Genomic DNA, 21,132 nt, shown 5'->3' with positions numbered 1-21,132 from the left:
GTGTTGGTTCTCTGAACATGGAGCAGATTGGTTTAATGTTAAAACAAAGGTCATTCCTAAAAGTTAACTGCTTTATAAATAGCCAGATTGTTCCCTCCACTCACTACAATTTGCAATCTGCTTCTTACACACACAGTCAGGGAAAATCTGTAAATATAATGCTAAATGCAGACACTTGGAACTATTGCTCTTGCTTTTCTTCAGTTTATGCGACTATTTGCAGTAGCTTATTGCCAACAGAACTGTTGTGTCCTAGTACTTCAGGCTTAAACTTACAAACTTCTGAGTATGCTGTTCCCATTCCAACTCTCTGGAATAGATCTGTGTGAGGAGAGTTTGCAAGACCAAGTTGTTAACTGAAAGCCACAAATACTTCACCAGCTGCTTAGGCCATCAGTATAGACCTGAGCTAGTTCATAAGGTTATTCCAGCTGAAGTCCCAACTTAAAAAACCTACTAATCAAATATTTAGGCCATAAAAAACACACCACTTAGATCTTATCCAGACAGATCATTCCATCTGCTTCTGCCCTTGCAAATTATTGAAGTTCCCACTTCCAGAGTTTTTCCAGCAAGTCTTGCTGATCCTTCAACTGCAGCTGTATGTCCATTGATAGCTGTTCTTCTCTCATCAACCTCTCCAAAACAGAACCTAAAATGCAGAAGTTATCTGCATCCATAGCCTCTGCAAGCAGACCTAGAGGATCTCTGACAGTAAATAGCATTCTTACTCCACAGACAGGTAAATCCACTGGAGTTGATGAGGTCATCCATGAAATTTCTGCCCTCATAAATACCCAGGACTACTAGGGAGTCATAGTGTCATCCCTCATACTTGCCTCCCACTGGTGAACTCCAAGAGCTCCTTATAAAATTATAGTATAATGCATTAACAAGGTGTAGGAGGGAAGGACTTATTTTATGTAAATGTAGCCAGGAAGTCTTTGAAACTAATTGGTTAAAGTGGGTGGGGAAAGCTGATGGAGTGTGATAGACATATAGAACTATTTTTCTGCTTTCAGAATAGACAGTGTTGATTAACTGGGCTTTATATAGCACTGCATATATTAACTCAGCATAACATTGCTCAGTGGATGAGCCTGCTCTGTGGCCAGGCTCCAGATGTTATTATAGATGTGAACTTAGCAAGTTTTAGAGCTCTACTTCTGCAGTTAAAACCATTGGTTTCGGTGCAGTTGGCATGGAATTATTCTTCTGGTCTAGTGTCAATATTTTAATTTGTGGTAAAAATGAAATAAAATTTCATAGAATCATAGAATCATAGAATCCTAGGGGTTGGAAGGGACCTCGAAAGATCATCTAGTCCAACCCCCCTGCCAGAGCAGGGTCACCTAGAGTACATCACACAGGAAGGCGTCCAGGCGGGTTTTGAATGTCTCCAGCGAAGGAGACTCCACAACCTCTCTGGGCAGCCTGTTCCAGTGCTCTGTCACTCTTACAGTAAAAAAATTTTTCCTGATATTCATCTTAAACCTCCTATGCTCCAACTTGTATCCATTACTCCTTGTCCTATCACTGGTCATCACCGAAAAAAATAAATGTGAAGGCATACCTACAGAATAGACCACTTATTTGGAAAAGTCTGAAACTCAGGAGTAACACTAGGGAAATCCTCCTTCACATATGCTACTCATCATAGGTACCGCTGAGATCTGTCAAAGGCTTGTCTGCCAATCAGCCTGCTGGTTTACATGCAAAGTCCTGTTTGGTCTTTATGATTTGTGCTTGTTGGTCATGCTGACTTGTCTGGTAGAACAACCTCTGATGTTTTTATGGTGCTGTCCTGGACACAGTCTACCATTCTGCAGGCATGAGCTGCACACCTTGTTCCTAGTGCATCACCTTGCATTTAACTATATTAGAGTATTTATAGAAAAGCAATTATTTTATTTCCACACTCGCTGGAGGATAGAGTTAAAAGTTAGTTACCTTCTTGGTCTAGAACTGGGATATGCATAGAAGACTACAAGTATATGATACCTGAATACAGCACAATCTGGTTCCTATTTGTCCTCACCAACAAGGAAAGGCTGGTGAGGGATGTTAAGCTCAAGGGCAGCCTAGGTTGTAGTAACCATGAAACGGTGGAGTTCAAGATCCTTAGGGCAGCAAGGAACGCTCACAGTAAGCTTAATACCCTTGATTTCAGAAGGGCAGATTTCAGGCTCTTCTGGATCTACTCAAGAGACTGTCTTGGGTTAACATCCTGGAGGGTAGAGGGGCCCATGAAAGCTGGCTGATAGTTAAGGATCACCTTCTTCAGACCCTTCTATGATTCTATGATACTGTAGTAGGTCAAATCTGTTCTCACGTACGGGTACATGTCATGGATCTCTGCAGACTTCTTTTCAGCATGAGAGCTGGGCACCTGCTGTTGACTTGTTTTCCTTTCCCTTCACAATACCTTGACCTGGTTTTGATGGACAGAATATTTTTACAACATCCAAGTCTGGATAGAGTCTCCTCCATGCTGTGTCTGGTGGACATGTATGTCATCCCTGACCACTGCCATTACCATTTCACAGGGTTGATAGGTGGATATGTGACAAAAATGGGAAAAGGTCGAACAAAAAGGCAGAGCAAGAAAAAGCAGTAAAGAAATGTGATGGAGCGAACTCACAAGTTAACAACTGGACTTTAAACAGTATATGAAAATACAACTAAAATGAATGAATGCAAAATCTTTTCTTTCCAGAATCAAAAATTAAATGAAAGGGCACTAGTGAAATTAAAAAAAAAAAAAAAAAAAAAGAAAAGAAAAGAAAAGAAAAAAGAAGCCTCATGAAAATGAACCAGAATATCTGATTGTAAGCACCAGGCTGAGACCATGTAACAATTACAGGTCTTTGAGAAACTGAAGACTGAGATTTCAGTGTGTGTCCTTTAATAGGAAAAAAAGCTGGATATGAGCCTTTGATGAACAGTGCACAAGGTTATGTAGCAGTCACAGCATTTTCTGTCTTAGACATTTGGGACAGAGAGCTAGATACATCACTGTTACATAAGTCTTCTGACCTGCATATTGAGCTTTGTGGCAATAGGAGCTGGAGAAAAAGAAATCCTGTTCTACTTAGTCCAGATATTAGTGTATTGGTTTTGTTCCTTTCTACTTACTTTCTCTAGAGTTGTATGGCTATACCAGTATGTTTAAAGGGGAAAACCCCACAAAATGTGTTAAAAGTCTTGGTTTTGAAAATAAAATTGGGAGGATATGAATACCTAGGATAAAGAGGAAAGGCGAGGAGGCAGTCAATGTGACGAAAGCTGTCTGCTGTGAAATGGTGCAATCTGTGTGTTTAGGGAACAGGACCACAAAATGTGTTGTACACCAGCTAAAATATCCCATTATTTCAGTGGTGCAGCATGAAAAAAAGATCATTCCATTTTGCAGAGGATTTTGATAGATTTGGCTAATCTGGTTTTATTCTGATTTGAAAGTGAAGGAGTATTTTGTCTAATTCTTAACAAACAGAATAGAATATTTTCAGTTGGAACAGCAATCTTTTAATCCAAAGTTAATGACACCTGTAACTAGAGGCATCAGAAGTTCTGCGGTCCCCAGCTCGAGGAATTCTGTCTGGATCTTCTGGCTGCCTGGGATGCCAAGGAGTTGCACATTTCCAGAGCTTCCAGACTCTTGCTTATTTTCTTTCTGCCTCGCAGGCTAACAGAGAGCTGGCAGCCTTGGAGTTTATGGGCAGGGATACTTTGCTCTGAGTTTCTTGGCATCCTGCCTAATGAGATCTGTAGAGCAGCCAGCAGCTTAGGAGCTCTGCAATCTCTAAGACAATCCTGGAGCAATAACTTATTTCAAACTCCCACTCTCTGTCAACCTGCCAGGAGTACTGTTGAAGGACAGGGAAGGCGACCTGGCAGGAAATCAGGCGTGATTCCTGCTGCCTCATCAAAATCAAATGTTCCATGCAAAATGTTTCTGACCACGTTTAGAAATCCCACATAGAAACCCTAACATGTCAGCTTTGGATCCTGGAGGTCCTGTATTCCCTCACATTAGATATAATGACTGCAAAGCTCAAAGAGGCAGAAGAGGGGACGAAGAGGTATTCGCATCATCTGAGTGATTTTGGAGCAACACTGGTATGTCTGTAGTTGGGATGTGGGTCATCTGCAGCTCTCCACATGGCACTAGACTGCCTGCAGTCAGATGGCCTACAAAGCCCAGTTGTCCCAATGGTATTGGAGGGAGTGGTTATTCAAGGAGTACTCTTGATTGGCATAGGGGCTAATGTGATGGTACTGGAAAGACAGATAAAATACATCTTGGCACTCCACATTTTTGTCCATGCTTGCTTTATGATTGACCTTGAGGTCTGCGTCTGAGTAGAGATATTGGTCCAAACAGTGTGGATGGGAGAACTGTGGAGGCACACGTGTGTCCCAAGCATGCACTTAAAATTCAATACAGATATTTGGAATGGAAGTTATAGCAGCCTAAAGGTTACTGTAATTTATACTTATAATCTACAGCTACAGAGTGATGTATCAGCAGCTGGGGGTCCCTGGAAGGTGAGCAGGCTCTCGCTTTTTCTAGCCATGCAGCAAGAGGTTGATAATACAGCAGGCCATGACCACGGCCCCTGCAGGATGAATTAGGACTAGTAATGTAATGCAAAACTGCCCAAATGACAGAGGGAATCAGGGCCACTGCATTCTTCTTGTCTGATTTCCAAATTTTTCAGTGCTCAAGGGGACAGGACTATAACAAAGTTTGTCTTCCTGCTATGTAGGTCATATGCTGTATACTGAATCCTCCACTACAGGGGTAAATCTGGACCAAGGAAACTTGCTTTGTCTTTGTAAATATTGATGGGAATAAACAGATGCTTATTATTTATTTCCAAGTAGTTAGATTTGGGATGAAACCATTTAGACTTTTACTGTTGGTGATGCATTAAGATATGTTGCAGTAACAATGTGTTGCATTAATTAAACTCCTCAGTCTTTAGACTGCTGCTTCTGAATAAATTCACTGTTGGTTAGGAGGCTTTCCAAGTGGTAGGTAGACTGTCTGGGTCTGCCATAGGATATCACACTCCTTGTATTCCCGCAGCCGTGGCTCTGCATCCACCATCTCTGGCAGCCAGTGCTGTGCAGGCTGACACACAAATCTACTGTAGGTTGGTCTGAGAACAAGGTGAGGGAGTAACCACATAAAGCCTGTTATTTGCTCAGACTTGTAGTGATACTGCTTTGATTACTAATTAAAAAAACAAAAACAAGCAACAAACCAAACAAAAAAACCCAAAAAGTCCAACATACTCCAGCAGTTATTCTGGCTTGTTATGGACCTTTGTAAAAGGTCTGGCAAGGAAAATAAAGCAAAACAGAAAAGTTCAAATATTTGTGTGCTCCTGTCTTCCTAAGCTTTTGCCATGGGGTGCAGAGTATCTGTAAATCATCTTCCTCAGATGCTACTTAATCTGTTCTGGATGCGCATACATCTTTTTCCCCTGCATGATTGCAGGGGTAGTGGGATACAAAAATGCTTTGCTGAAACATGAGTTTGCAAGCCCATTTTTCTTAGGCTGACAGCAGCAAAGCAAACCTGCTGATCAGTTACTTGTGTGACTGTGCATTTGAGAGGAAGATATTTCTTTGTTACTGCAGCTCAGTTGCAGCAATTAAAAAAATGTGTCTAAGGAGGAGGCAATAGCTCTGAAAGTGTCTCTGGTGACTAAACTTTGTATTCCAAATATGCAGTGTTGCTGCTGATTTTCCCAGTCTCCTGTGAGTCATAAAATCTTGTCTCATATTGAGTGAGCCATTCTTCATGTCCTTGACTTAAAAAAAATAGCCTGTGACACCTCATATGTCAAATAATTTAAATAAATGATTTTCTGTAGGAAATTTGTAGTGCTTTTCAGATAATTAAAATTCAAGAAGGACAATGGGCAAGTCTTCATTTGCAGGCATCACTGCTGTCCCCAGGACTAAGCCCCTCTGACCCAAAGGTTGCTGTGGCTTAGATTAATGCAGCCCTCGGTCTTCCGGGCAGCCCTTATCGATGCAAATATGAATAGGACTGACTGGAATGATCATCTGGTAAATTGATAGCATGTTCCAGAGAATGAAGGGCTCAGAAACCCTCTATTTCTCAGGACCTTATGTTACTCTGTTCACAATTTGTTCTTTTCTACCCCATCAGGTCCTTCAGATTTTCATGGTTGTACTTAACTTCTTGTGTTCTCCAGCATCCCCCACAGACCAGGGTGCTGTTCTGAGGCTCAGACTTTCCCCTCTAAGTCTGTTGATCCAGTTTGCAATGCTTGGCTGCAAGGAGGTTGAATAAAACTCCACAAATGAAGCTTGTTTTTTAAGATTCATGACTGTTACCTGTTGCAAGTGTAACTGTTCCAGTGGTGTTCTACATCTGGTCTGTGAAACTGATATGACACATTACCAGCAGAACCTTATTAAGATTTTGATATTAGGGGTATGTCTCTGAGAAACTGTAAGGGAAAGGAGTGGCTCACCAGCCCAGAAGGTTTGGAAATAAGTAAGTTGATCAAGCTTCTATTACATGTTTGAGATTTTTTTGTTTGGTTGGTTTGTTTTGTTTTTTTTTAACTGTGGGACTGCTGTGGGTCAACTTGATTGTTGCATTTTCAGCACTAGAAGAAATACCATATGTCCCAGTTGCAACTGGATGTATTATGGTGCTAAAGCACTCAGTACATTACATCATGTTCTTGTGGTTGTCACTACTCTCTGTTACTGTTCATATTTTTTTGATACTGCTCACTTCTTTAACTAGCCTTAGCAAAATATGCATATGATAGGGTTTGTCTCAGTTTATACTTGATATATCTACAAGATAATTCTTCTGGAATTTTGTTTTAATTGTGATGAGCTGCATTATTATTTTAAAATGTTTCTCAGAAACACTATGCCTGCTATACAGAAGGTATCACACTGCTGTTTTATTTGGACAGGTCATGCTGTAACTGTCTCTGTAGTGTGAGATTAACTCATTTGTATTAGTCTTCAAATCCATTATAACTGTCTTAATTGGAGAAATGTAAATAACAGTAAGTTTGTATCCTTGCTTTACCTTAGCACAAAAAGAGCTTGTATTTAATAAGTGCTGTTAGATTTTCAAAACTAGTAAAAGCTCTGGGCTATTTAAATTGGGTATTGCCCGTACAGAAAAATCAAATTGGTAAAGTAAATAGGGTTCTGTGGAAGATGCTTTTAATGCAAGGGTATTTTCATTGTTTCTTATTTTAAATTGGGATAGGACAACTCTTTAATTAGGATTAGCACTGTGTGAACTCTACCATAAAAAAAAAAAAAAATCCAGCTGGTTTTTCCCTTTTTCATGTGTTCTCAACAATCTGTGATTAGACTTTGAGGTTTCCTAGTTTGTCATTTTAAATTGTTGGGCTGCTTCATATCAGTGTGTTTCACCCTAAGCTTCTTGGCAAGCTGGCTTGCTTTGGCTGCATTTACAAGATTTGGGGTTAGTGATTGATTTCCTAAGTGGAAATGTTACTGCTGCCTGCCTGCAAAGCTGTGGAATATTTGATGGGCAGGAGGTTAGACACTGGGATTCTTCTGTAAGCATTTCCATCTCCAAGGTGAAAAGGACTGGAAGGATATTATTTTAGAAGACTTTTTTTGAAAGCGAATATATGTCTATACATATATATATATTGATGGGCCAGTAATAGAAGAAATTAGCCTCCAGAATGGTACTCAGCACAACAGTGAATTCAACTGTCCATGCACATTTATAAGATTCACACTTGCAACTCCTGTTCACTGTGACAACCCAACCCTAATTAAGACTCTTAAATTGTCTTCCCCAGTGTGAAAATGAGTGTGTGTGATGTTTTTATGAAGAGTTCCATAACATTAAATAGCAGCACTGCTTGTATGTTATATAGTGATCATATTCAACTGTTAATGAAATTAATGTGCATTTTTTTTTTTTTGCATTTTTTGTACATCTACTTTGCATAGAGTATGATTAAGACAAACGTCATTCATCACTGCATAAATTAATTTTACTGGAGTTACACTATCAGTTTCATAAGAAAGTGACTGGCCTAAGGCCAGAGCAGTCATGTTGAATAAGATCTATAAATGTGACACGATTTAGTATTTAATAACTTTGTTAAGCACAAAAATTGTAGAATAATATGATTTCTTTTTCTAACAGAAGAGAATATACTTACTATTGATGCTGGGTGTTACAGATGGAGGAAAAGTTCCCAGTGTGTGTTGAGTGAGTTTGTTCAGAAGTCAGAGTGAAGCAGTTTGAACTGCCTGATGATCAACTACCTAAACCACCTCAGAGACTTAAAAAGCTAGCAGACATTATTTTTGTATGTTTTTACAGTGGTATGACCATATTTCATGTCCTCTTTCAGATGATGAGTATAGAATAGCATCCTCCTTTTTTCCATCTTTATATTCTCAATGGAAGGGACTATCTAACTTAAAGTCTTGTGGGTGTGTTTATTAATTAAAATAGAGAACAGGCAGTCTCTGAAGATGTCACAGAGATTTTAGGAATGTGCATACAGTCCTGCAGCTGTTTTGTTTGTTGTTTGGTTTTTTGTTGGTGGTGTTTGGTTGGTTTTTTATTTTTATTTTTTTTATTGGGTTTTTGTGTGTGTTTTTTGTGTTGTGGTTTTTTTGGGGTTTTTTTGTTTGGTTGGTTGGTTGTTTTGTTTTGGTTTTTAATTTCCAGCTCTACTGCTCTTTATCTTTAAAGTCTCTATATTGGGTGGTTTCTTTCTGACTTTGATGTATATGTACACTTAGAAACTTTACTGCAAAGCATTTCCTGCTCTGCCTTCGTAAGGGGAGCAAGGTGCCTTCTACCCTGTGCTTTGCAAGGGACAGAGACCTTGGGCCCTGGCAGTGGGCACAGAGCTCTGCTCTTGAGAGAGCTAATTGGATTGGAGGAGTTAAACAGAACAGCCCTTTTTAGGAGGAGGTGGGGTTGGTCAGCATTTGTTCTGCTCCACCAGTGTGAGCTGAGGTAGATGAGCTTGGACAGACCAGTCAGTACCATTTCTATCATGGCATTCTTTGTATTGTCTGTCTCTGCACAAGCTGAACCGGCCAGGGGACAGCAGTGGCCTTGGCTGGCAGAACTGGTGCTTGCTGAGCTTCCTTAAAAATGTGAGTTTAGAGACCTGAGGGGTAGACCACTTGTTCCGTGAACAGAGGCTAAGGGACCTTGACTTGTTCACCCTGAAGGGACCTCAAAATAGCATTCCTGAACCTATGATGAAGTAATTGAGAAGATGGAACTGGGCTCTTTGAAGTGGTGCATAGTGGTAGAATGAGCCACAGGGGGGGATAAGTTGAAAGAAGGAAGGTTCAGACTGGGTATAGGAGAAGCATTTTCCCCCTTAGGACAGCCCAGCAGTGGGACAGCCTGCCCAGGGAGGTTGTGTATTCTCCGTCATAGGAGGTTTTCAAGATTTGACTAAGCCCTGAGTGAACAGGTCTGGCTTCATAACTGACTGCTCTGTGTAGGTTGATCTACCTTCTGAGGTTATTTACTTAGCACAAGATGAACAAAGATAGATGAGGAGGATTGGGAGCTAGAACAAATAAATGCTGGCTGTTCCCAGAGGTGGTAAAAGATTGGAGAACATCAAGTGAATGAATGAAAATGGATCTCTGGTCTTTTTTGTATTGGAAGTTATTCAGTCCTGTCTTGGAGAGTAGTGCATAGTCTTACAACTTTTATGTTGCAAGGTTCCCTTTAAGGCTTCAGTATCACGAGGAAATCAGTTTTGTTTAATGACCTTCTGCATTAGCAGTTCTTTGTGCTGGTGACTGAAATTGATTTTACATGTGAGGGAACATGAGCCCAGCCTCTGCATCGTTGCTCAAGCATGTGCTTCAGCCCTAACAAAGAACAGGAGGCCAGCAAATTTCTGAGCACCAAAACCAGCCATGCTGAAACTCTTAGGTCTGTTATTGGTAAAGACTCAGCTGGTTTTTAATCACGGTGATGCACGGTTGGAAAGTGCACCTTTGTGCTTAGCACTGGAAGTGCTTGGTCAGTATTTTCTTTGGTAAAGTGATATAATGAAGATCTTTTATATTTTCCTCAATCATTTCACAAAACAGACTTCCTGCCTGTCCAGAGTAATTACAAAACATTTTGGTAGTGGTTTGTGTTGCCATACTGCTTAGTTAGGTAAAGTGCATGGAGAAAAAGAATAAGAGAAGGGTGAAGGATAAATATGCCAGGGACTTAAAAATGCAAGGAACACAAGGTTTCAGGAAGACTTGGAGAAGAGAATAAAAGGATGGACAAATAAAGTCACATAGGAAGGAAAAAGGACAGACAAAGAGGAATAATGGAATGTGAAAATGAAGAGTCGGGGAGGGGGGGTGGGGGGGGATGTGAGGAGGGGGAAACAAACAACCAAAGCAAAAACCAAAACCCAAAGAAACAAGAAAATAAATGTAATTGATAGCTAACATTTTTCAAGAAAACATAATGAAATGGAAGGAAATGTAATGCAAATAATGACTTTTAATTTTGTAAATGCTCCCTGTTGTGGCAGTGTGTGTTTGGCAAATATTCTTTATCCCTGACTTTGGAAAACTGGAGAACTTGGTTTAAATTTAAATTGGTGGATAACAAAAGATGTGGTCACCGAAGTGAAAAAATAAACGCTCATTGAGTGTATGAATTTTGAACCAGATTTCCATTATTCTGGGCACACTAATTTTCAGACCTGATAATTCAGGGACATGTTTTCCTTTGAACAAGTCAGTAAACTGACAGCTAGCAACAATGAGTGGCCCCTGTGCAAGCAATTGAAGGATTAAAACTGCCATCTTTCTGTCTTCTAAAATAAGGCCAAATTTTAGGGGCACCAAGGGACTCATCCTTCTGATCTGCCCCAGCCCCTGTGCACAGTGATGAGATCACAGGGAAGAGACTATGTATCAGTGGAACAGACCATCCCAGAATACAAGACCAGATGTTTTATTACCAAGTCATGTTTTTCTGTGTAATATTAATTAAAAAAGGGAAAGTGCATGATGCCCTGAAAAATCCTTAGCAGCTGTAGATAGCAAAGGCTGCAAGTATGTTCTGTTGGGTCTTGTTTTGGTTGCACCTAAACTAAGAAAACATTAATCAAAAAACATTATCCATGGAGACCCTAGTAGCCTTCCCTTTCTTTGCCTGGAGACAAGAATGAACTGCAAGGCACTTTGCAGTACAGCTTGAAGCTCTATTAGACATGGAATGAGAAGAAATTCCAAAAGCAGGTTTTTTTGATCCACCTGCAGCAGAGGCAGGGATAATGTATGATACTTGAGAAGGCTGTAGAATGCTTCTGGTGTTGTTTTGAATCAGAAGCAAGGCTGAACATCTCCAAACTCCTGAACTGAGATGGAGATGTGAACTAGGGAGTATACAAGGGCTCTAAATGCCTCTTATAGCTAGGACTTCTAGGTGTGCTCCTTCCCAACTGGCACTCTCCTGGCTCAGTTACTGACTTTTGCATACCTCATTGGGTTTGTGTCTTGCAGTATCCCATCTAGCTGCTACTCCAAAAATAATGACCTCCCCTTTATTACTTTGCCTCACTGCAGAATTTGTTTTCATTTCTGTTCTTCATACTTGGAAAAACCTCTCCTTCCTAAAGTAAAAGCCATAGAGGCTCTCTTCTTTCCCTGTTTTTCATTTTTCTCTTTTGGAAAGCATGTCAGTGAATGGGACATGTTTTAGCAATGGCAGTTAATTACTATCACCAGTCAGTTATTATAATGATAATAAAAATATACCTTTTTTAAAAATCTGTATGTTATTCACAGATCCTATACTCCTGATGTAATAAGACAGCCTCAGTGGAAATTGCAAAGCCAGATACAGTATTTTGCAGGCTTTGAAACTTAGTATCTGAGGAAGAATTCAAATGATGAATATTGCTCTGGGAAGAGGCATAGAACTGGGACTTATTTAGAAGGTCAGATTTGTGATGGCTGTCATCTCTGGGATAAATTTTACCCAGGAGACCACTTCTGTGAATCCCTGCCAAGGGGATTATGAAATGGTTTTGGGAAGATGGCAGGGAGCGTTTATTCCTATATTGATAAACAGATGACAGCAATTTGTTTACAAGAGGAGTAGCAAAAAGGAAAAGTATGGGCTGTGGTTTTCATCTTAAAATCAGTAAATCATGGGAGAATTTCTCCATGTGTTTTGAATACTTCAGTTTCTACAATGGGTTCTCTTAACACTGCCATTGTTATGTTTGTGTGGAAGCACCTAGGCACACTTCCTGGATGCTTTATTTCGGTCTTGAATGAATAACTAACAATTGTCTAAATTGTGAAAATCCAGATACTTATCTTATGCTTTTGTCTTCTTTTTTATATATTTTTTTTTATTTTTTCTCCTTCCTTTTATCCAAGGAAGAATGTATCAGTCATATGGAAGAAGCCATACTGCTCTGAAGGAAGGAGGGAAGGTGTTTTGACCTGGTGGTGACCCCAGCTGCTTCATTGCAGGAAGAACTGAGAAGTTGCCTTGACATACTATCTGCCAGGTTTTAGCCACATCTGCAGTGGAAGCTGATCATGTGGGCCAGCCCAGTGTGTGGTTTGAGTTTTTGTTCTGTTTTGTTTTCTTGAGATTTCAGCATTTGCATTTTAAGAAATTATCAGGTTCAGCACAGATCTCAGTCTTCATGGGTCTGCTTGTCTGGGCACAGAATATCGTCAGCCTCGCATGGCTTTGAGCACTCCTGGAAGAGCCTTTGATCTGAGTTAGGATGTTTAGTATTTCTGAGGACATGGTACTTGGGGGTACAAGCTGTTTAGAAAATGAGACAGAACTGCATTTTTGCAAGGGTAAGTAGGAATTGGGAATGTACTTTATGTGCACTGAGAGGCACTTGGAACATCAAAGCACTGTGTCCTAATACTCTAGACTGATTATTTCAACCACGTGAATAGCTCACTCTGAATTTAGCTTTGAGATAAGGTATTCACACATGCATACATGCTTTTCCTGAAACAAGTGGTTTTGCACACACTGGTTGGTAATAGTACACATGATGCAAACATATTTTGCAACCTCATTGCACCATACAAATATCCACACCCAGAAGCCATTCTAGTCATATCTGAGCACCCAGTTGCAAAGGCAGGGAAGTGGCAATGCAGGGACAGATTTGCCATAAGGGATCATATGGGTAGATCTATTCCTTCTTTAGCTAAACACTTGCACACAGCACTGTGAAGTCAGTGGCAATACTTGTGTTGTCCTGCATGGGAGCAGCCATGGGCACTGCTCTCTCAAACTATCCCTTAGAGTGCAATGGACTTTCAATTTTGATAACTTGTATTTCCTCTTTTTTTTTCTTTTATTTTTTTAATGTTGAGATAACTAGAATGCTAGAACGTGCTATCTGTGCAATGCTTAGCTGCCCAGTAATTCCAGATATCCTTTGAAAGGAGGCAGAAGGATAATGAACTATGGAATCCCAAATCAGATTAATGTAATGTGCATTTCTAGATTATGATTAGTATCAAGATGACACGTTGGCATGGTAACACTTGAAGCTTAACTGCAAGTTCTTAAAATAAAGCAATGACATATGTGTATGTTGCTATCCATTTGCATACTATCCACCTGAAAACATACATAATTCGCAGAACACTCCAGCAATTAAACCCTACTTCTTAGTTCTGAATTAACTGTTGAACTAAAACATCATGCCTCTTTCCTATTATTTATGAATAATGTCCCACCATAAATTATAAATGTTGATAATGAACCTGTCCGTTTTGTAACATCTTAGGCTTTCTGACATTTGGTTTCATTTTAAAATTATTTGCATAAGGAATGTAGAACATGCTTCATCCTTTGTGGTTTGTACCACCCTGATCTCCTTTAAATTCTACCACCTTCTAATATAAAAATTGTCTCACTGATATTGGAAAAGCCTGTCTATTAATTAAGTTGATAGACCAGTGAGTGCATTTCATGTGGCTGAGAAGTGGGAATTAAAATCCCAACTTTACCTCAAATCATTGTAAGATAGCAGTAAAAATTTCTAATATGAGATTACTAGCTGAGACAGTGAGCCCAACGATTATTTTCTAGTTGCCTTATGGTGAAAAGTGTTGTCTAGTTGTTACAGTCTGTTTGGCTTTCTTTCACTCAGCAGAAGTTAACTTGATTAGATGGCATGATATGGTAAATGTGCCAGGGGATCCTTTACTTGTACCATCGTTAAGCTTCCTCAGAATGCAAAATTTGGCACTTTGTTCTGATTCTTTATATGCACAACATTGCTTTGACCAAAGTCCTTATAATCAAAATAAAGTTGCTGCTAAGTTCTGCATAACTAATGCAACCTTGTTCTGCCACCCTAAATAGCCAAAATGGGCAGTGTTACATGGAAAATGTGATTTCTTTGACAGTTCACTTATTTACATATACTCCACTATATAGAGCATCACAGGATATTGAAAACACAGCTTACAGTATTTCCACAGCTCCTTACACAACCTTTAAATCCCTGGTTCTGCTCTTCACACCACTATGGATGGCAGATGTTGGAAGTACAATGATTGACTCTGGCATGATAATCATGTTACATTCAGAATAATACAATTGCCAGGAAATATTTCACATACACAGCAGAGTTCCAAGGATAAACCTCCTGCTAAGGTCTGGCTGAAGTTTGTCCTCATGGTCTTTTAAAAAGTGGAAACCCTGATCTGTGTTTCATAAATCTACCCGTGTTTCTCTTGTGCAGATGAAGGATTTTAGTATTTGAATTTACTATGGTTGTGGGGTGGAGGGAGGGACATGTGCATGCTGGGTTTTGCCACTAATCCTTTGGAAATCCTTTAGTGCCTTAAGGAGGCAGAGGGGGAACAGACCTTAGGATTACATAAACTTGTTCAAACCTCTTTCCTGCTTTAGCAGAATTCCTTTAAAATATATTGTGCCTTTGGCTCCAAACATATTTGCATTAGAAATCAGTAGCCATGGGATTATGGACAGGAATTTTCTCCCCTGCACAAATGTCAGGAAAGAGAGTATACAGTTTCTTATTTAGGATGTGAATTAAAAATATAGGTAACTTAAGTTCTGCCGTTGGAACCCATGCATAAACCATTATTTGGCAACTGGGAAAGTTCCAAGTTGCAGGTAAAGCCAAAAAAAAAAAAAAAGGAAATGAAGGAGAAAATTTAAAAGGGCTGGACAAAATGCTTGTACCACTGAAGTGACTGGCAAATTTCCAGTAGCTTCCCTGGGATCAATATTTCATGCTTGCTTCTACTTGGCTTAAGAAATGCTCATATATGATAGACACTTAAGCATCATGTTTTAATGTTTTCTATTCAGATAGAAGAGGAAAAGGAGGATTAATAGTTATGGAAACCTGCCTTGATATGGAGTTGTTGGGATCTGTGGTAAAAATCTCTGTTCACTATTGTTTCTCTGTAACATAGACTCTTGCTATAAGAATATCAATATGCAAATGTAAATTCCCATTTGAGAGGTTACTGTGCAGTGTGCACTAACTGGTGCCAAACAACTACTTTTCTCTATTCTCTGAATTACAGTTTTGTCTTTTTTTAAAAAAAATGGGAAATGCAGTTAACAGTTGAAAAATACTTCTGTTCAAAAAAAAGCCTGTGGGAGACAATTCTAGTACTCCCTGATAGTCTTATGCAGCTCAGGAAAAGCTGAATAAGCTTTTAGCTCATAAGTGAATTTTACCTTTTAGGAATTAAGAACAATTTTTGGTTAAAAAAAAAAAAGGGCACAAGAAATGAGGACCTGAAAATCTGAGTGGTGGTGGTGTTCTCTTTTGCTCCCTGTGGTGACAAGTTTAAAAGAATATGTAAATAGTTAAAATAATATAATTACATGGCTTGCAGTATGTCAGACAAGACCCAACATGGAACAGAATTTTATAGCTTGTTTATAAATTATGCTACTGTCTTTTGTTTGGAACTTGGAAAAAGAAACCATGTAAATTAAATGAGGAGTAAAGACTTACTGCACATATTTGTTTGACTGAAACAAAGGTATTTCCCCACCTCCTGAGGTACTAATGAGAAATCTGGGATGAATGATGTATGGAGCTCTTCCCTTTTGAGCTCGTGCTGTGCAGCTATTTACCACTTTTGCACAGGCAACGGTGGGATGATAACCAGAAGTCATGAAGAGCAGTTGTTAGGGCCACAAATCGGAATCTATTGCAAGACGTGCTCAAGAATGCACAAAAAAAGCTGGCATTTATGGTGTGATACTTATTAACCAGATGTACCAACTAGAATGGGGAGAGAGAGGTGTTTGTAAATAAATGCAAAAAGTTTAAACTCTAACTGATGACTGACCTCTAATTGGGTGTCAAATTGATCTCAGCTAGGTGACAAGCTCCAATAGTATCAAAGAGGCCACTTGTGTTTTGATGTGTTCCATTGGAACCTTGTGGATAACTTATCAGCAAAGATTTCTGCTCTAAGACATTTGTCACTGATATCAGCTGTATATATGTACTAATTTTCAGTGTAACTAGGCAGGATATAGAATTGTAATCAAGTCACAAAGTCTACTTGATGATTAACACAGATTTGTAACTCTCACTTAAATTATGTAAGATATGTTCACATTTTATCTTGTTAACAAGATGTATTTTTCTATGTTAGTTAAATGTATAATTTGTATAATTTTGTATATTAAATGTATGCATATTTTAAATTAAAAACTTTATAATTTTATTTATTTTCAAGTCTAAAATGGTTGTAGAGCTTCTGCAATATAGCTGTAATTACAACTGTATCCCTGGATAGCAAGCCAGGAAGTCTCCATTTTGAGGAAGGGGCCACCTGGTCTGCTAACAGAATAAGGAAACTGTTTCACCTGAGCACTTGCCCCTCTTGGTAGAGGAGATGCCATTCAGCTTTTGCTCATTTAGCATAATTAATATGAATTAGCAGAACACTATGGGCTAGATCACTGCTCAGGAAGTGGGAAACCTGAGCCTTCCTCAGGTTGTGGGCTTTTGGATCTATGGTTCCTACATGTCAGGAGACAGCCCAAATCAGCAAACCATGGGATAGGGTTTTGTGGGGAGAGGAGGACACTGCAGCCAGAGATACAACAGTTATGTAGAGCAGAGAGGGAGGCTGACTCAGTGACTCAGCAACTCAGGTTGCCTCTCTGGGAGTAAGAAAACTTGGGTTTCTCTCAGACTTACTCCTTTTTGGCTGTCATGCCTTTTATTTATTTATTTATTTTAAATCTGATTATTTTGTTATAAAGTGCAAAATATCAAAAATAGGTGCAAAGTGCACATTGCATATTCTCTGAGATCCTGCACCAAGAAAGTCCTGTTCCAGCTCATGATTTTCAGATGGTTGCAAGATGAATTCCAGCTACAAATGGAACCAACCTGGTAAATACTATCTTTCTTGTTGGGTTTTTGTTGAAGGTTTTTGTTGTGTGAAGCAGTCATGTCCTTAGGTTTTCTGCTATCTTTCATCTAGTCTATTTGGAATATAATCCATTTGTCTTAGATGCTGATAAAAAGATTAAAGGTCCTATAGGAAGAGTGTGCACTTTCAATCCAATTCTGTCCTCTTTTCACCAAACTATGCCAAGACAGAATTAGATGCAGTGTCTGCAAGAGGGTATACCAAAGCAATGTATTTATCCAAAATTACATAAATGTTTTAGGCAAACTTGCAGGGTTTCAGGCTGTAACTGGGTCTGCTTCTGTAGCACCTAAAATTGCAATTTTTATCTCTTGGTGAACAGAAGAATGTTATCAATCTGTTGACTTAGAGTTCAGTTTTTAATACACTAAGGGCTACAATAAGAAAACAATCCAAAGCAAAGAAAGACTGATGTGATTTTATGCTGATTTCTAACTTAAAATTTTAATGCTGTTTTCTAAAGCATTGATTTGACATGTTCTCTGAGCCTCATGTTTTCCTTATGTTATTAGTGTTACAATGAATGTCCCAGCTTAATACCAAAAAAAAAGCATTATCCTTTGTTATTTCAAAAACCAGCAGTTCTTTGAAACCTGAACAATGTTATCTAACTAGACCCAGGTGTACACAGAGTCCATCTGTCTTAGCATTATGATGTTAAATGAAAGATGCTCTTCATTTAGCAGATGCATGCACTATGTACAGCATACTGGACCTACTGTGCAACCATCAGAAATTGTATTTCTGGAGGTTCAAAATAATCTCTTGATTGGAAAGAAATATCTCATAAAATGAATAATGTTTCCAATACTAATGAAGACAAGCAGGTGACACATCACACTCCGTGTACCACCTGCCTTTTTCACTAATTGTCAGGGTTTGGTGTCCTATGGAGGAACAAATTTACTTTTTCCCAAGATGATCAATAAATCACAGAATCACAGAATTTTTTTTTTAGTTGGAAGGGACCTTAAAGATCATCGAGTTCCAACTCCCCTGCATGGACAGGGACACCCTCCACTAGAACAGGTTGCTCAGAGCCCCATCCAACCTGCCCTTGAACACCTCCAGGGATGGAGCCCCCACAACATCTCTGGGCAGACTGTTCCAGTGTGTCACCACTCTTACACTGAAGAATTTATGCTTGATCTGTAACCTAAGTCTCTCTTCAGCTTAAAACCATTACCCCTTGTCCTCTCACTACAAGCCCCTGTAAAAAGCCCCTCCCCAGCTTTCCTGTAGGCCTCCTTCAGGTACTGGCAGGCCACTGTGAGGTCCTCCCAGAGCCTTCTCTTTTTCAGACTGAACAACCCCAACTCCCTCAGCCTGTCCTCATAAGAGCTGCTCTAGCCCTTGAATCATTTTCGTGGCCCTTCTCTGGACACGTTCCAACAGCTCCACATCTTTCTTGTGCTGGGGACACCAGAGCTGGATGCAGTGTTCTAGGTGAGGTCTCACCAGGGCAGAGTAGAGGGGCAGAATCACCTCTCTCGATCTGCTGGCCACACTTCTTTTGATACAGTCCAGGATGAAGTTCTTACCATCAGGAACAAAAAAAAAATCAATATTTAGCCACATATAATAGAAGAATTTAAGGAAGCAACAAAACAATGTCCTGCAAGCTATACTTATTTTTTCACACACCAGTGAAACCTCCATATGATATTAATGTGATAGCAAGGTTTATTCCATGAGCTGTGGAATCCTGGGCTCAGAAATGTCAGTCACAAGGCTGCAACTAATAACATCTGAGTGTTGATAACCAATAATCTGTGAACTTTTGGCTGATTTCCTAACTTGCTTCATGTAAACAACAGTTTTAAATGCACAGACAGAGCATTCAAGACAGGAGGTACCACTGAATTATAACAAACTCAGAAAAGGAAGATGTTTTCCTTTGTGTTTTAGCAATGCTCAGGTATGTTACATCACTGTTTTTTCACATGGTTTTGGTCCATGTGTAGTTGTTAATGAGAAAGATGGTTATCTGGACTTGCACTTGATGAAATCCCAAGGATCTCTGTCTTTAAACTCCCTTTTTCCTGATCAGTTTTTAACTTGTGATTTTTCTCGTGCCTGTGGTCCATAGACAAAAGTGCTGTGTGGCTGGGCTTGTACTCAAATAGAATAATAGAATCCCAGAATCATTTAAGCTGGAAAAGACCTTTAAGATCATTGAGTCCCCCCATTAACCCTACTCCTCCAAGCCCAGCACTAAGCCATATCCCCAAGCACCACATCTAGATGACTTTTAAACATGTCCAGGAATAGTGACTCAACCACCTCCCTGGGCAGCATATTTCAATGTCTGACAACCCTTTCGGTGAGTTCTTCCAATGTCTAATCTAAACCTCCCCTGGGGCAGCTTGAGGCCATTTCCTCTTGTTCTATCACCAGTTACTTGTGAGAAGAGACCAGCACCTACCTCTTTACAATGTCCCTTCAGGTAGCTGTAGAGGGCCATGAGGTCTCCCCTCAGCCATGGCATAACCATGTTGCACAAGGGTAGTAAACAGGTCTTGTGATTGATCCACTGCTTTCAATTTGCTAAGTCATTTAATCAATGTCAGACTGGTTTGCCCCAATATATGATTTCAGAGCTAGAGAAAATGTCCTTTATGTAACTGCTGGTGTTTCAAGGCCTGTCAGAACTGCCTGAGATTGGCTGCATGTGTGGGAGGGGAGTGTGCAAGGTTTTGTGGTTTCAGCAGATGATTTCCTCAGGCATTATAAGACAGGTAGAGGTGTAATGATCGAGTTTCTGCAGTGACCTGTGCAGAGAGTTTAGGGTAACACATTCTCCACCCCTCCCGCTTCAAGAAACCCTCCTCGACTTGGGGAACTAGTATCCCTCGCAGTGAAACGGAGCCCTCGGCCTCGCGGTTCCCTGGTTGCCTCTCCTTCCTTCGCCGGGCGAGAACCAGCCGGGGCTGCCCGGCCGCCCATGCCTGCGGGTGCTGAAGGGACAGCTCCGCGGGGCCGCCCCGCCTGCCGCGGGGCTGGGGCGGACCGGCCCGGTGGGCACCCCAGGCTGCGCGGGAGGCTCGGCGGAGCCGCGGGCCGGGCGTTCCGGGCTGGACTGCGCGCTCCGGGGAACCGCCGGCGCCCTGTCCCCGGTGGTGGAGCCGGCAGCTCAGATAGCTCTCGGCGCGATCACTTCCGTGTCAAGGCCGGCTGCCGCCGCCGTGCCCGCTGCCTGCGTTGGGGGAAACGGCGGCCGGGGGCGGCGGGGCCCCGGGCACCAGCTGCTGCGGCATGGATGGGCCAGCACCAGCCCTCCTGCCCCGGGGCCCTAGGGCTTGCTGTGCGCCCTCCTCCCATCCCGCCCTCCCCTCCTCCTCTCCCCGCCGCTCCCCCTGCGGCCGCCGGCCGGCCCCGAGCGGCGGGGGCAGCACGAAGCCGGCCCGCCCCTCACCCGCACGGCGGGCGGCCGCGCCCCCCGCCCGGCCCTCCCCTCCCGGCACCGCCGCAGCTTCCGACTGCGGAGGGAGGCGGAGGGGCTGTGAGTGTGCGAAGTAGATGAAACTCCCTCCTGCTCGCTCGGGGGTGCTGGGGAGATTTTGGGGGTTGCTTTTTTGTTTCCTCTCTCTTTTTTTTTTTTTTTCCTCCCCTTTTTTCCCCCCCTTTTTTCCCCCC

The 21,132-nt window shown here is 41.0% G+C and overlaps 1 protein-coding gene across 1 annotated transcript in view; it reads left to right on the top strand.

Annotated features, from left to right (window-relative positions):
- C4H4orf50 (chromosome 4 C4orf50 homolog) overlaps nucleotides 1–16,682 on the top strand; it is an 80,542-nt gene extending 63,860 nt beyond the window's left edge. The window contains exon 16 of the mRNA XM_051618305.1: nucleotides 12,445–16,682. The gene's annotated coding sequence lies outside the window, so the exon portion shown is untranslated. The remainder of the gene's footprint in view (nucleotides 1–12,444) is intronic.
- Nucleotides 16,683–21,132: the final 4,450 nt, after the last annotated feature.

Source organism: Apus apus, chromosome 4 (assembly GCF_020740795.1).
Source record: "Apus apus isolate bApuApu2 chromosome 4, bApuApu2.pri.cur, whole genome shotgun sequence".
Classification (NCBI taxonomy): domain Eukaryota; kingdom Metazoa; phylum Chordata; class Aves; order Apodiformes; family Apodidae; genus Apus; species Apus apus.
The sequence above is the reverse complement of the archived record's forward strand: the minus strand, read 5'-3'. Positions and strand labels throughout refer to the sequence as shown.